Raw genomic sequence first — 17,983 nt, 5'->3', positions numbered from 1 at the left:
TCTCCTCTCTCTCTCTCTGTCACTGGGTTCCTTGGGTTCAGTTCAGTGTTTAACTGTGGGTGTTTGCCTCTGCTTCTATCAGTCACTGGATGAAGGCTCCAGGATGGTTATAGGTATGAAGTTCATTATCAGGAATGGGCATTCGAGGTGGTCTCGCCACTGTTGCTTAGCTAGCCAGTTGGTGTCATCCCTTTAGATCACTAGAGGTCTCACTGGTGCCAGATCTGTCTTCTAACCTCTGATTCCCTCTTTCCCCTATTCTATCCCCTACTCAACCTTCCTGTTCCCCCATGACCTACTCCCTCTTCCTCTTCTCCGGCTCTCTTCTCCCCAGCTCCCACTCCACCCTACCCGTCGCCATGTTCTCAATCTGTTCAGAAGATCTTGCCTCATCTGCTTCTCTGGGGTACCATGCATATCTCTCGCCCAGGATAGCAAAGACAACCCTATATAATAAAGGAACTTCAGGAGGCATCACCATACCTGACTTCAAGCTCCATTATAGAGATATAGTCCTGAAAACTACTTGGTACTGGCACAAAAATAGACAGGTAGACCAATGGAACCGACTTGAAAACCCTGATTTTAACCCACACACCTCTGAACACTTTATTTTTGACAAAGAAGCTAAAACTCAACAATGGAAAAAGAAAGCATCTTCAAGAAATGAAGATGGCATAACTGGGTATTAAAAGAAAGCATCTTCAACAAATGACGATGGCATAACTGGGTATTGGCATGCAGAATACTGCAGATAGATCCATATCTATCACCTTGTACAAAACTTAAGTCCAAATGGATCAAAGATCTCAATATAAATCCTGCCACACTGAAACTTTTAGAAGAGAAAGTGGGAGACGGATACTCTTCAACTAATTGGTACAGGAGACCACTTCCTGAACATAACACCAGTGGCACAGACACTGAGATCAACAATTAACAAATGTGACCTCCTGAAACTAAGAAGCTTCTGTAAGGCAAAGGACACAGTCAACAAGACAAAATGGAAGTCCAATGAATGGGAAAAGATATTCATTAACTACATCTGACAGAGGGCTAATCTCCAAAATTTACAAAGAATTCAAGAAGCAAGTCTCCAAAACACAAAAGGATCCAATTAAAATGTGGGGCACAGAACTAATTAGAGAATTCTCAATAGAGGAGGCTAAAATGGCCAAGAGACAATTAAGAAAGTGCCCAACATCCTTAACCATCAGGGAAATGCAAATCAAAACAAATTTGAAATACCATCTTACTCCTGTCAGAATGGCTAAAATCAAAAACACTGAAGAAAATTTATGCTGGAGAGGGTGTGGGGAGAGGGGAACACTCCTCCACTGCTGGTGGGAGTGCAAACTCGTACAGCCACTTTGGAAGATTAAATTATTTTAATCTATGAATTTCCCACATAAAATTGACTGTATTATTATGCTGATTGATAGGAGATATTAGATGGATAAATGCTAGACAGACAGAGAAACAGAAAAAGAAATAAAATAGAAATAAGTAAGAAACAATTTGAATTATTTTCTTCAGGAATAAGCTGCATTGAGGAGTGGGGAGTCTATTTTTCCAAGTGTTCAACTGGACTATGTCTGGGATAATCTCATTACAATTCTACAAAAAATGATATCTTAGGGAGAACCAAAGTGATTTTAGATTGTTCCTTGGATGTTAGCTGCCTCCTGTGATATGAAGCAAAGCAGAAGTGGCTACATCAAACACTTAAACTGATAAACATGAAAAGGGTTTCATGTGGCAAAATATGATCAGCATGTGGCCAAATATGATCAGCATGGCTTCTGGGTTTTAGTTTAGTTAATCTTTTCTTATGACACAGTTATAGCATTCAAGTCTCAGTTTTATTGATGAAGGAACTGCCATTTATGTAGCAATCAAAGAGACTAGGAGTGAAACTGATCTAATTTGGTAACCCCCAAAAGAATCTCCTTTGTAGGATCTCTTACTGAGCAAACGCTCCATACAAAAGAGACACTATCCTTTAGAAGAGAGATAATCCCTTTGGATGAGGTCCTGTTTTGAGATATGTATGGCAGGCTTATTTTTGTCTTTGCTGTCACAAATATAAAGATTCAGCTATATATCTACAGGGTGGTGATACTTATTTCTTGATTATATATATCCTGTATCAGGTAATTTCTTGTCTTTAAGAATTTGCATTTGCACTGGGCAGTGATGGCCCATGCCTTTAATCCCAGCACTTGGCAGGCAGAGACAGGTGGGTCTCTCTGAGTTTGAGACCAATCTGGTCTACAAGAGCTAGCTCCAGGACAGCCTCCAAAGTTACAGAGAAACCCTGTCTTGAAAAAAAACAAACAAACAAAAAACAAAAACAAACAAATAAAAATTGGCTTCTGCATGGTACCTCAGAGAAGGAGAATGGAACAGTATCTCCTGAGTTGTCTGGGAGCATGGGGGAAGAGGAGAGGGATTTGGGGAAAAGTGACGGGGAGAAGTGAAGGATATGGGGAGCAGGAAGGTTGAGTCTGGGGAAGAATAAAGGTGAGCAGGATGAGAGTTACCATAATAGATGGAGTCATTCCAGGATTGAGGAGAGATCTGGCACCAAATCTACAAGGATGACTCCAACTAGCAATCTAGTTAATAGTGGAGAGTCTACCTTAAATGTCCTTCCTTGATAATGAGATTGATGACTAACTTGTATGCTATCCTAGAGCCTTCATCCAATGATTGATAGAAGCAGAGGCAGACACTCACAGCTAAAAACTGAACTAAACTCCTGGAAGCCATTTGCAGAGTGAGAGGAGTGATGAGCAAAGGGGTCAAGACAGTGTGGGTAAAACCCACGGGAACAGCTGACCTTAACAAGGGGAGCTCACAGACCCCAGACTGATGGCTGAGAGGCCAGCATGGGACTGATCCAGACCCCATGAATGTATGTGTCAGTGAGGAGGCCTTGGCAATCTTTGGGACCTCGGGTAGTAGATCAGTAATTATTCCTGGCATCTGAACTGTCTTTGGGAGCCCATTCCACATGGAGGGATGCTGTCTCAGCCTAGGCCCTGCCCGGATGATATGACATAATTTGGATATCCCTCATGTAGGACCTGACCCTCTCTTGAGAGTGGAATGGGGATTGGGTGGGATGGTTAGTGGGAGGCGTGGGAGGAGGGCAGAGAGAGGGAGCTGGGATTGACATGTGAAACAAGCTTGCTTCTAATTTAAATTTAAAAAGGGAAAAAAAGTATTTCACAAAAAGTCTAAATTACCCAAATAATACTAACTATATCTGATTCTTCAATTAGATATGGCAGTAAATAATTCAACTGTATTAAAAAAAGAATTTGCTTTTGCTTTCTATATCCCTCAAAATCATTTATGTAATAAATTATCCAATTCCTCAAGAAAATAATTCATGGTTTTTGTTTTATCACACAGGCGCAGTTCTAGTAATTATTTATGAATTGCCTTGCATCTTAGTTTGTTAAAGCACCATGACCAAAAAACAAGTTGTAGCAGTACTTTTTTGTGTGTGACACAAAATAATGACATAGGAACTTACTATTAATTATGAAATTTTGGCTTTAGTTTCAGCTTCTCTCAACTAGCTCTTATAACTTAAATTTACCCATTTATTTTAATCTGCAGTGTCAGGTGGCATTACATCTCTTCCATCTTACAATGCTACATCTCTTATTTCCTTTCAGTTTCTGGCTGGCAAATCTACCTTTCTTCCTCCCAGAATTCTCTCTCTGCCCAGAACTCCCAACTATGCCTTCTGCCTAACTATTGGCCATTCAGATTTTTGTGACATCAATCACAGCAATACATCTTCATGCAGTGTGTAAGTATCCCATAAGAGCAAGTTTTGGAGGAAAAGGTTTATTTGGCTTACCCTTCAGCATTGCTGTTCATTGCTGAAGGAAGTCAGGACAAGAACTCAAATAGGTCAGGATCCTAGAGTCAGGAGCTGATGTAGAGGCCATGGAGAGGAACTGATTACTGTGTTCTTTCCAATGGCTTGTTCAGTCCACCTTCTTGTAAAACTCAGGATCAGTAGCCCAGGAATGACACCACCATGTCTGATCACTAATTGAGAAAATACCTTACACCTTGATGTCATGGAGACATTTCCTCACCTGAGACTCCTTCTAAGGACTCTAGCTGTTGACACACAAACCTACCTACTACACCTTACTTCAGTTTATTTTTCCTGAAGCAGTCTTTTATTATTTGAAGATTTATTTTGAATAATGTGTATGTTTGTCTCTATGTCTAACATGAGTGCAGCTGTCCCAGGAGCAAGCCCAATCCAATGGAAGTGGAGTTATGGGCAGTTTGAAGATGTTTCCACGGGTGTTAGGAATCAAGCTCCAATTCTCTAGAAGAAGCAGGAAATCCTTTTAACCTGTGGGCTAGCATGCCAGCCCCTGTCCTACAGCATTCTTCATACAGATTTATCAGTCATTGTTACTGAAAGAAACCTTTTATAAATGTCTATTTAAAAAATTGAGCATGGGACCTGGAGAGAGGCCTTGGTGTTTAAGAGCACTTGGCTGCCCTTACAGAGGTGCTGAGTTAAATTCCCAGCAACCAAATATTAGCTCACAATCATAAGTAAAGGGATCTGATTCCCTCTTCTGGTGTAAATGAAGACAGAGCACTTAGACATAAAATCCATAAATAAATAATTCTTTAAATAAAACCAACTTGATTTAGTTACATTCCCCAAATGATCATATTTGTCTGAAAGAAAATTCAGCACACTCTTAGTTTAACTGTTATATTTAGCAAACTACCAAACTGTTTTAATCAATGAAACTGAAACCAGTAGTTAAAGACAACAATCAAAACATCATATAAGAAAACTGTCTCCTGGTGTCTTTCTGCTATGCAATTGTATGGATAATTAACCATTATTAACGGTACTTGCCTCTTTTTTCTGTCACCTAGTAATGTGGCCATTGAAGTATCTGATGGCTGACTCTACTGCGTAGTTCACCTGGAAGGAATATTTATGGGTTGAATTGATCAAATTCAATAACATAAGAATTAAGGATATCTTACTGAATATGGTGACCCATGGCTCTATTCTGAAGACTTGGAAGGAAGGTAACTCAGACATTGAAGTATGTTTGAGGCCAGGCCATCCAAAACATCAATAGTTAGCTCATTCATTGGGGAATCACAATTACATGTATTGTATTGGCCAATCTATAGAAAGGTTAGAAAAGTATCTTTGCGTTTCACTCTTACAAAATTACATGACATATTTCTTGAAAGTTAATACCTTAAATGACAATGCTTGATGAAGATGAAATGGATATGATTGTATGATTTATTTCTTGAGAAGATGAAATTGTACCTGTTAAATAATTTTTAAGAAAGCTGTATTATACTGTATTATAATCCAGGAGGTGGTATCACGTGCCTTTAAACCCAGCACTTGGGAGGCAGAGACAGAAGGATCTCAGTGAGTTTGAGGCCAGCCTGATCTACAAAGTGAAGTCTAGGACAGACAGGACTGCTACACAGAGAAACCCTGTCTTGAAAAACCAAGCAAGCAAGCAAACAAAAAGCTGTATTGTAATATTGTGTGAATTGTGATGTTCAAGCCTGAAACACATACTTCTAATACAGAGCTGCTTTGTTAAGGAATCAGAGAATACAGTTTTTATTTTGTTTTCTCAACAACAAATGAACTTCACCTACTCAGATATTTTCAAACCATAATTTCCCAGGAATTGTTTTCTGCATACATGGTTAGCCAGTGTAGAAGAGAGTATCTGAAGGGACTTGGTTTCTTTCAGGAACAAGATGTCACACAGTGAGCTGCCAGTTTAAGTCACTTATTAAGTCTGGATTTTCTTGGTTCAATTGCTTCTTTTCCTCCAGCTTGTTATTCCTACTCAGGGTTTTGTTCTGTTTTTCCAAACATAAGTTTGCCTATAGTACAAAATATCTTTAAACTACATCACCTCTCATAGCACTCCAATAAAATGACTTATTTTCTCGAACTTAAAACATCAGTTATTAGGAAAATGGTAATATCAGTGATAGTGTGCTTCCCTTTTAAGATTTGGTTATCTGGAGCATGGCAGCTTTCCCTCTGATAATTTTTGAAAACTGATCATTTGTAACATTTGTCAGTGCTACTTAAGATCTTCATAGCTGTGACAGAGTTTACATACTAAGCCCAAAATCCAAGGAAGTCTAGGATTGCAAAGCTAAATGAAAGAATTTTGATGGTAAGTAACTGGGGTAAGGGGATTCTAGTGGGTTATGTGGACCAGCACTGAGTAATCAAATTTTAAAAGATCTTTAACCCTGTGAACATTTAATAATCACTTAAGACAAAGTCTCCTTGCTCGGAAAAGATTTATACTTCAGATTCATAAATTTTGTAGCACTGAAAGGCCTTCATACTGAAATAAATACGGAAACAAATCAAGCTGGATTGTGCAGCACACAGGTGGATCAGTAAAATGAAAGCATAAAACATCTTTAGAAAGAAGAGTTATGCAGATCTTGGAGGCACCAAAGCCAAGCCCGGACTTTATTTTAAAAAAGAGATTCACAATCTCACTTAATTGATGAAAATATTGTTGAAGAATATTACACAAAATACCCTATTTTTCATCTGAGTTACTGAATAATCTGTGTACTGATTAAGTCTAAGGAATTCTTTGTTATAAATGGCAGTGTCTAAGAACTTACTCAAATTAGCAATTTGCTCTGCATTGGATTCTGGGCAGGTTTTTTTCTTCATTTATTTTCCAAAACAGATTCTGCTTCCAGTTGCAACCCCAGAAATCACTGTAATGGTAGACTGTTTCCTTTTGTTTAGCATATTCATTCATTACTTTTTCCATTCATAATTTTTGTTGGGGTGGGAAACAGTATAACAGAGTGCCGACTTTGGTCTGAAGCCACATCATAAAAAACAAAACACTAACAATAATTGAGGAATCATTTGGTCTAGCATAGTGATATATGCCTTTAAACCAAAAACCATGACAGCAAATGCTAATGGATCTCAGTGAGTTTGAGACCAGCCTGCTTTGCAGAGCATATTCAAGGCAAGCTAAAGATACAATACAGTGAGACTCTCCCTTAATAACTAACTAAATAAATAAATAAGTAAATAAATAACACTTGTTTGCTTATGCAAACAAATTTATCTGCAGGTGACAATATAGCCATGGAGCTCTCCATTCAATCTGTGTTTCTGTTTGCAGGATCTTTGCCTATTCTCTGAACTATGTCTCTTTCATCAGTTGCTCTAAAATAAACTTTTTTCTAAAGATAAAAAACTAACTCATATTTATGTATAGCAGTTAAAATTATAATTCGATTACTCTACCTCCCTAAATCATCCTTTTATCTGTATCAAGAGGCCGTTTTGTGCAAAGGTTCCCATAGAACTTTTTTCCCAGGTTACAGATTTCCATCTGTTGAAATGAAGATTCATAATGATAGATTGGTCATTCACAAAGAGCGTTAACATGACTGTCCTTCTTGAAAAATATACCCCACTGATGAAAACTCAAAGAAAACACTGCATTGTTTTATAAGCAGGCAAGAAGACACACTTTAATTATTTGATAAATGTTTCTTAAAGGTGTTTAACCTCGTGGATTCCCGAAAGTAGTGCCTGATCCCTGTCATTGGAGGCTTGAGAAACTACTGCTTTTCTATCCTATCATTTTAAATGAAGGGGTCCCACTGTTCATCAGTGGCAGGCTTTGATGGACTCTTGAATGTTCATAATGATTTTTAAAAATATTAGACATTTTCCTTAGAGAACAGGAAGTCTTTTTTCACACTTAGGGCATTTTTCATCTCAAATAGAACAGTAAAAGAAGAACAATTTGATTCTGGTAATTTAGACTCTCTTATGTCTGAGAGGGATGTACGGGACAGTTTGTAGAACACACAATGATGTATGGTTTCTTTGTGAGGGTTTTTGAGGATCCATTGCAAGTTGTTTTCCATTATTTACTACTTTCTCCTTTCTTTCCTATTCTCTTTTCCTGACCCTGTACTTTATTGTGTTGATTTAGCAGCTGGAAGCTAGTGAAAATACATAAATAAGTGAAGATACTGTTCTTATGAAAGGAAGGAAAGCTTTGTCCATCTCAAGTTTTAATTCATCAATATTCTTACAACTAGAGGTAAAAAATGAAAGCCACATCTTTATTTATCTGATCTTTATATTGTTCTGTTTTCACTATTCTGTTTCTGTAAACACTTCCAAATATATTTTATGGTACATTATTACTGTGCATGCAGTCATTCTATAACAATTTACTGCAGTTATCAAGGAAAACAGGAGTTGTTTTCCTTAGAGCAGAGAGTGTATTGAAATAAAATTTATCTATATTTAGATCTATATGTCGCAGATATATATGTAGATATATCTACCTATATATAGATAGATTTAATTAGTAAAATTAGTTTTTTAATAGTAAAAACCTCTTTGATTTTCTATAGATAAATTTTTATTTCAGTATGCTCTCCATTATGATAAAGTATCCCTTGATTTTTTATGTATAAATCTATATATTGTATGTATAGTGCACACACACATACACACACACACACACATATATACATATAATGTATCTACATATATATAGTAGATTTTGTTTGTAATAAGAGTACTGGAGAGGCTGAGGTAATTACTATGAGGTACAGGCCATCTTGGGAATTACAGAGAATTTCAAGCCAACCTGGAAAACATAATGAGTCATGTTTCAGGAACAACAGCACTCTCTAAATAAACAAAGAAAGAAAAAAACAGAAAAGGAAAGTAAAACCAAAATAATACAAAACCAAACTCCTAGCTACTAACTAAATAAATAAACAAATGCCTAAACACAATTATCCAAATCATTTTCCGAGGGTGTTGTTTAGCTTATTTTAAGGAATTAATCAATAAGCTCAGATACAACCTATCTGGGTTCCTATAGATCTCCTGAAATTTGCTATTAGCCTGGCAGCATGAAGTCATTTGAAGTAGTAAGCCTTCAGGAGCTGAAATATTTTTTCCTTGAGAATCATAGTTAGCATTCTAACTACCTGTTTGTTTTGTAACAGTGAAAAAAATGTTACTGCCTCACAATATCTAAGAGAGGAAAAGCACTAGAAAAGTACGGTGTTTCATTGATGGTGGTCCTAGAAATGCTACTCTTTCATTACCCATAGCACTGTAGCTGTTTTTCATCTCTGCACTAACTCTGGCTGCTCCTCGCTGTTATCAGCAGTTGCAGGCATGCAGGTCAAGCTGTTCAAGTTTGTTTCTGGAGTTTGTTATATGGATGGAACATGCTACTTGTCTTACATCTCTCTCTGCTGTTGCCAGTGGAGCAAAGATTTCAGACTTGTGAAGGCCACCTTTTCTCTCCCTCTGCAGATTTTTTTTGGAATATTTTGTCTCAAGTTTGGAGAAATATTCATGGAGATTCTTAAAGCCCAAGTGGATTTTTTGGTTGCAGTACAATCTTGAAGTTCTTGTTGTTTGGTTTAACCAGTTGCCTTCTACCCCAAACCTAAAGTTATATGCATTTTGGATACCCCTACTGTGGTTAAAATTCTCTGAGGTATTTCTTCTCCCTTACATTGCTTGGGTTGATGGGTTCCCAATTCAACGATCTTACCATCCTGTCAAGTGAAATGCCAAGTGGAACCTTTACAGAAATTCTTTATAGGGCTCTTTATTAAACTGGAATATAAGACCTCTGTTACATAGTGAACATGAAAATGTGGCCCACAGGTTTATCTGTCTAGGACTTGGTGGCCAACTTTTGGGATTCTGAATCTGATCATTCTCGACGAAATCAATGGGTCCATCCTTTGATAGCTTCATAATGTTGAGACATTACTAGAAGGTGAGGCCTGGCAGAAGCAATTGACCTAGTAAAATGTGTTTTTCACTCTGCTTCCAGCCACCATTAGATAAACAGCCTCTGCCATATGCTCACCTTACGTGATAATTGCCTTATCACCAGCCAAATGGTCTATCTGGTCTCCCATTAAAATCTCTAAAGTTATGAGCCAAATTAAGGCTTTTCCGTGTGTGTGTGTGTGTGTGTGTGTGTGTGTGTGTGTGTGTGTGTGTGTGTGTGTGTTGGGGGTAGGTGCCTGAACATTCTTGTACACATGAAAGCCAGAGATTAAATTCCCCTTAAATGGTTATGTTACCATCTTATTTTTGAGGACAATGTCTCTTACTGAACTGGGAGCTCAGGGATTTGCCTATCTGTAGAGTGAAAAGAGCCCTTTTTTGTCCCAAGTCTGTCTCCACAGCAATGAAATTATAGGCATGCACTCCCAGACCACCTTTTCAAGTGTGTGCTGGAGACTGACCTCAGGTTCTTGTGCTATAAGACAGTGATCAAGCCATCTCTCCACATAAGTTCTTTCATTTTTTAATTATTCTTTCAGGTCTTTGTTAAGACAGTAATAAGACTATCTTTTCCTCCACAGAAGAGGACACCCAAGTTTAGTCTTGAACACTACCCCATTTTAAGCAAGCATTGCCTTTCTTGATTTTGAATGTGATTTTTCAGTGCCACAAGACTGAAATTATGAAGCAGGTCTGATGGGGGAAGTCCTGTGTATATGTCAATAAGCTGTTGGCCTTGCTTGTTTCTTACTGGCTAGCTCTGACTTAAGTATTTATCCCATAATTGTTAATCTAAGTATTTCTCTTACAGGAGAAGTTTCCGGGCTTCTTATTCCTATGGTGGTTACATCATTCCTCTCTGTGTTTCTCGTACCCAGAGTCCTCCTGGACTCCTAGTCCCACCTTTCTGGCTTCCCTATTGGCCAGCAGTGCTTTCTTGACATACACACAGGACTTCCCCCATCACAGGTCCATTTACAGTTGGAACCCATTTATCATCTGCAAAGGAATCAAGTGTGGATGGTATGCTTTCATCTTGATACAGGTGATTTCAGTATGTTGACTAATGGCTGATTATATCTCTGGCTACTTGGAGAGGACTGTGATGATGACAGGGTTATTAGACTAGAAATTATAAATCATAAATATCTGAGTAAAAATTCAATAACATGTAGCCCCCAAATTTGCAATTATCACCCTGTGAGTATCTCCACCCCTCTCTCTATTTACAATGTGTTCTTTGAAGGCACTTTTTTTTCAGGAGAATTCATTTTAGCAGAAATCTAGAAACAATCATGTTGGTTTCAAGAATGAAATGGCTGTAGATAGTTCGAGAAATATTTATAGTCTAGTCATTTTAACAGTAATTATTTACTTTCTTTTTTTGAGCATCATAGTTACCCTGGTATTAAATGATCTCTCCCATGTCACAAATCGAGTGTTTTAGAGTCTCTTCATATTCATGGATGTTTCTAATTGCCAAATGTGTGTTTCATCATTGTAAGAGATACCTTAAGCACTCTACTTAAATATTATATTTTTTTGCACATTACTCACTTTTGTAGGAGATTGACTATAGTGAGTAGGAAATTCCAAGACCCTCCTGTATTCGTGTCTTGGCTTTTATTGGCCCATCTTGTATAGATCTAGTCTGGCTGTCCGCAATTCATGATAGCAACAACTGTATCTTGCTTAAACTATGCCTTCCCAAATGATTTTATTTTGCTTACACTTGCAGGTAATAGTCCACAACTGCAGGAGATCAAGGCAGGACCTACAGGTACATCCCCATGCAGAAAACATAGAATACTTATGCTCGTTTGTTTGATAACCATGGCTTGCTCAGGTTGTTTTCTTAGGTGCCCCAGGATGACTGGACCAGGGGTAGACCACCCACAATAAGCTGATACTTCCCAGTTAATTACTAATTAGTGTTTTGGCCTACAGGCAAATAACTAATTTGCAAATGAGAGCCTCTCTTTTCAAATCACTCTAGCTTGTGCCATGTTGATCTATAAATAGCCAAGACAGTCAATTTTACAATATTAATTTTTCCAATACATCAACATTCAAGGTCCATCTATTTTCTGTGTCTTTCGTGATTTCCTTCTGCAAAGTTTAAAAGTTTGTATTATGGAAGTCCTTTGCCAGAATAAATAGATTTATGCAGAAGTATTTTTAACCTGTTTAAATGTAATTGAATCCCATATTTCTTTCTTAGTGTGTTTATCAATGACACATAAATCAACAGCTGATTTTTATATGCCAATTTTGTTTCCTGCCACATTTTTTAAATTCTTAATCAGGTTTAGGAGGTTTCTGGTGCATTCTGTAGAGTGTCTTATGGAAAACCATGTCATTTGCAGTAAAAGATTCTTTGATTTCTGTCTTAATTAGGGTTTTCTATTGCCGTAAAAAGACACAATGGACACAGCAACTCTTATAAAGGAAAGCTTCTAATTGAGGTGGCTCACTTACAGTTTGTTCCATTGTCATTATGATGGGGAGCATGGCAGCATGCACGCAGAGTGGTGCTGAAGCTGAGAGTGCTACATTTTGATGGCAACAGGAAGTCAACTGACATACTTGGTAGTATCCTGAGCATGGGAGACCTCAAAGCCGTCCCCCAGAGTATTATACATCCTACAACAAGGTCATAGTGCCATTTGCTATGAGATTATGGGGGACAACTACATTCAGACTACACAATTTTGTGTTTTCCTTATATGTATTTCTTTTTCTGTCCTATCTTTATAACTAAGACTTCAAGCACTAAGCTGAATAATTTCTCTTCGTTAACATGATGCTGGATTTGTAAACTTTATTATATTTAAGTATGTTCCCACCAACCCTAGTCTCCATAGGACATTTACCAAGAAGGGATGCTACATTTTGTATAAGGCATTTTCTGAATGTATTTATATAACCATGCAAATTTTGTCTTTCATTTATGTGATTTATTACATGTACTGATTTCTATAAGTTGAATCATCCCTGGGTCTCTGGGGTAATGGCAGCTTAATCATTGTGAATGATATATTTGATTTGTGTTTGTATTATCTTGCAAGCACTTCACAGATAATTTTAAACTTCATTAATAAAAGATATCCATCTACAGTTCTCTTTTTGTTGTCTGTATCAGGATTTGGTATTTGAGTAATCATGACTTCTTGGTAGAGTGGTGGTTTTTTGGTTGTTAGTCTAGTCTTTAATGGCTGAGTCATCTCTCCAGCCCAACTTCTTGGTAGAGTTTTAGATGTCTTCCTTCCAGTTGTCTTTTGTAGAATAGTTTAAGAAGCATTTGCTGTAGCTCTTCATTAAATGTTTGGTAGAATTATGCTGTGAATTCATGTTGACCTTTATCTTTTTCATTCAGGTGTTGATGGGATATATATATATATCTCCAATGACTGCTGCCAGCAGCTCAAATAAACTTCTCTATCCAAGGTTGATGAAAAACAAGATTTCCAGATATAAACATAAATATTCAGAAGGGGTTTGAGAGTCCGGGCAGAGCTAACTATAGCATCCAGCATGTGTTAATACCCATCCAAATTATTCATAATGGGTTTTTAAGTTTTTGCTGAAATTTGCTGATTTCACTGAACATTAAGTTTTCAGGGACTTCTGTGTTGAAATAATTGATCCAGTATGTGCACTTTATTGAAAAATTGTAAATTACTTGAAACTATTAATTCCCATTAATGAAACTCTCTGTAGAGTTCACTGTCTCTTTATCACAAACACTATTAGGTCCAAAGTGGGGCTCCAGAAATGGCAGTGTTGGTGATAATGTCCCAAATGGAAAGACTCTGAAATGGTAAACAGAATAATTGTCATTGAGTAAACAGAAGCCTAAACTCTGCATTTCCTCCGTAACCTCACAAGACTAAGAAAGCAGATCTCATGGACAGTTTGAATTTCCCAGGAGTATCACTACCTAAAGCTAAACCATTTCTATCCATGATTAGTGTTGTTTATCTTCTTTCATTTAATTTATAAAATCAATTTAATAGCCCTTTCCTGTGCATCTTGCAGAGTGTAAGCTGGATCACATGGTGACAAATGGTATATCCAATAGAGTCCAAGTACACACTTCCCACCCTCTGAAAGAATGCCTTCTGGTCAAGGGTTCAATCCTGAAGGAGCTTGCTCTTACATCTGCCCTGGCATACCCTGGGACACAGATGTGTGCAGCTTCCTTGCATAAAGAAGCTGCTGTGCGAGAGGAGGCTGGGAGTACAGGGAAGTAGCTGTCCCTCTGGCATCATCAGGTAAACAGGCCCGCTTCCCGGCCTGTGTTCCAGAGCCTGCAGATTGCCTGGGAACTGCACAGAGCTCCATCCGGCGGAGCATCAGGTAAACAGGCCAGCTTCCGGCCTGTGTTCCAGAGCCTGCAGATCGCCTGGGAACTGCACAGAGCTCCCAATCCCGGCGGGAGCCAAGCACCCCAGACTCCAGATCTTCTCTCCCACCAACGAGTCTAGGAAACGAGAGGAGGCTGGGAGTACAGGGAAGTAGCTGTCCCTCAGGCAGGATCAGGTAAACAGGCCACCTTCCCGGCCTGTGTTCCAGAGCCTGCAGATCGCCTGGGAACTGCACAGAGCTCCCAATCCCGGCGGGAGCCAAGCACCCCAGACTCCAGATCTTCTCTCCCACCAAAGAGACCAGGAAACTACAGGAGTCAGGGAGACCAGGGGAGTAGCTGTTCTGGATCAGGTACAACAGGACCCAGCATAGGGTCCAGGGGACCAGGTAGGAGGCTAAGCGCCCCAGATTCCTGTTCTTCTTCTCCACCCACGGACCAGCATTTGGACAAGGTATAGAAGAACCACCAGATTACTGGACTTGCTAGCACCCACCAAAAGGGAACTCTGGTCCCCAGACCAGTAAGGGGATCTTTCTGCACCCACTAGAAGAAGAGAAGGGAAAGAGACAATACAAAAACACAGTCAGCAACAGAAAAACAAAAATGACACCGCCAGATTCTAGAGACTCCACACCAGCAAGACCCCAACATTCCAATGGGAAGGAAGCAGAAGAGAACGACCTTAAAAGCACTTTCATGAAAATGATAGAGGCCCTAAAAGAGGATATTGGAAAATCCCTCAAAGAAATGGAAGAAAAAACAAACTAAAAAATGCAAGAAATGGAAGAAAAAACAAACCAAAAAATGCAAGAATTGGAAGAAAAAACAAACCAAAAAAGGCACGAAATGGAAGAAGAAATGAAACAAAAAATGCAAAAAATGGAAGAAAAAGCAAAGCAAAAAATGCAAGAATTAGAAGAAGAAACATACCATAAAAGGCAGGAAATGGAAGAAGAAACAGCAAAAAATGCAAGAAATAGTAGAAAAATCAAAGCAAAAAATGAAAAAAATGGAGGAAGAAACAAACCAAAAAAGGCAGGAAATGGAAGAAGAAACAAAGCACAAAATCCAAGAAATGGAACAAAAAGCAAACCAAAAAATGCAAGAAATGGAAGAAAGAACAAACCAAAAAATTCATAAAAGGCAACAAACGGACGAACAGATAAACAGAAAATTGCAAGAAGCAATGCAAACGCTGCAAGGGTTGAAAACTGAAATAGAGACACTAAAAAAAAAACACAATCTGAAGAAAGGCAGAAAATAGAAAAGCTGGACAAACAGTCAGGCACTACCAATACAAGCATTACCAACAGAATAGAAGAGATGGAAGAGAGAATCTCAAGTGTTGAAGATACATCAGGAGAAATGGATTTATCAACCAAAGAAAACCTTAAATCCAACAAATCCTTAACACAAAACATCCAGGAATTATGGGACACCATGAAAAGACCAAACCTAAGAATAATAGGTATAGAAGAAGGAGAAGAAATCCACCTCAAAGGGGCAGAAGGCATATTCAACAAAATCATAGAAGAAAACTTTCCCAACCTTAAGAAAGACATGCCAATGAAGGTACAAGAAGCCTACAGAACACCAAATAGAGTGGACCACAAAAAAAATCCCCTCACCACATAATAATCAAGACCCCAAGCATACAGAATAAAGAAAGAATATTAAGAGCAGCTAAGGAAAAAGGTCAAGTAACATATAAAGGCAGACCTATCAGAATTACACCTGATTTCTCCATGGAAACTCTGAAAGCCAGAAGGTCCTGGATAGATATTCTACCTACACTAAGAGACCATGGATGCCAGCCCAGACTACTATACCCGGCAAAGCTCTCAATCACTATAGACGGAGAAAACAATATATTCCATGACAAAACTAGATTCAACAAATATGTGTCCACTAACCCAGCCCTACAGAAAATTTTGGAAGGAAAACTCCAACCCAAGGAAGCTAACTACAACCAGAAAACATAAGAATTAGAGAATCCCTCTCTACCAACAGCCAAAAGAACAAAGGGGTGAAATTCCACCCATAATTCCACCAACAACAACCATTGCAAATCGAAGAAGGATGAGCAATCAATGGTCATTAATATCCCTCAATATTAACGGCCTTTACTCACCCATAAAAAGACACAGACTAGCAGAATGGATTCGAAGACAGAACCCTTCCTTCTGCTGCATACAAGAAACACACCTCACCCTCAAAGACAGACATTACTTGAGAGTTAAAGGTTGGGAAAAATTTTTCAAACAAATGGACCCAAGAAACAGGCAGGGGTAGCAATCCTAATATCTAACAAACTAGACTTTAAAATAAAATCAATCAAAAGAGATGAAAGAGGTCATTACATACTCATCACAGGTGAAACCCACCAAGATGAAGTGTCTATCCTGAACATCTATGCCCCCAATACAAAGGCATCCACATTCGTTAAAGAAACATTATTAGAACTTAAATCTCATCTAAAGCCCCACACAGTTATAGTGGGAGATTTCAACACACCACTCTCACCACTAGACAAGAATACCAGACAGAAACTCAACAAAGAAGCAAAGGGTCTAATAGAAGTAATGACCCAACTGGGATTAATAGATATCTATAGAACATTTCATCCACATAAAAAAGAATATACCTTCTTCTCACCACCACATGGAACCTTCTCAAAAATCGACCACATACTTGGCAACATATCAAACCTCAGCAGCTACAAAAAAATTGGAATAACTCCATGCATCTTATCAGACCACCATGCCTTAAAATTAGAATTCAACAACAACACAAATTGCAGAAAACCTACAAACTCATGGAAATTGAATAATGCTCAACTGCACCATCCCTGGGTCAAAGAGGAAATAAAAAAAGAAATTAAAGACTTCCTCGAATTCAATGAGAATGAAGACACAACATACCCAATCCTATGGGACACTTTGAAAGCAGTGCTACGGGGGAAGTTCATAGCACTAAGTGCTCACATGAAGAAACAGGAAAACAGTTATACCAGAGAATTAACATCACAGCTAAAAGCTCTAGAACACAAAGAAGCAAACTCCCCCAGGAGGAGTAGACGCCAGGAAATAATCAAATTGAGGGCTGAAATCAACAAAGTAGAAACCAGGAAAACAATACAAAGAATCAATGCAACGAAGAGTTGGTTCTTTGAGAAAATCAACAAGATAGACAAACCTTTGTCCAAACTTACCAAACAGCAGAGAGTGAACACGCAAATTAACAAAATCAGAAATGAAAAGGGGGACATAACAACAGACTGTGAGGAAATCCAGAGAATCATTAGGTCATACTTTGAAAACCTGTACTCCACAAAATTCGAAAATTTAAAGGAAATGGATGACTTCCTGGACAGCTATCATTTGCCAAAACTAAATCAAGAACAGATAAGCAATTTAAATAGACCTATAACCCCTATGGAAATAGAAGCTGTCATCAAAAGTCTCCCAACCACAAAAAGTCCAGGTCCAGATGGCCTCAGTGCAGAATTCTACCACAAATTCAAAGAACAGCTTATACCAATTCTTCTCAAAGTGTTCCACACAATAGAAGCAGAAGGGTCTTTGCCAAACTCTTTCTATGAGGCTTCAATAACCTTGAACCCCAAGCCACACAAAGATACAACCAAGAAAGAGAACTTCAGACCAATATCCCTCATGAACATTGATGCAAAAATACTCAATAAAATACTGGCAAATCGGATCCAA

The sequence above is a fragment of the Mesocricetus auratus genome, unplaced genomic scaffold (genome assembly GCF_017639785.1).
Source record: "Mesocricetus auratus isolate SY011 unplaced genomic scaffold, BCM_Maur_2.0 Super-Scaffold_100015, whole genome shotgun sequence".
NCBI classification, from domain to species: Eukaryota; Metazoa; Chordata; class Mammalia; order Rodentia; family Cricetidae; genus Mesocricetus; species Mesocricetus auratus.
Note: the sequence above shows the minus strand (reverse complement) of the source record.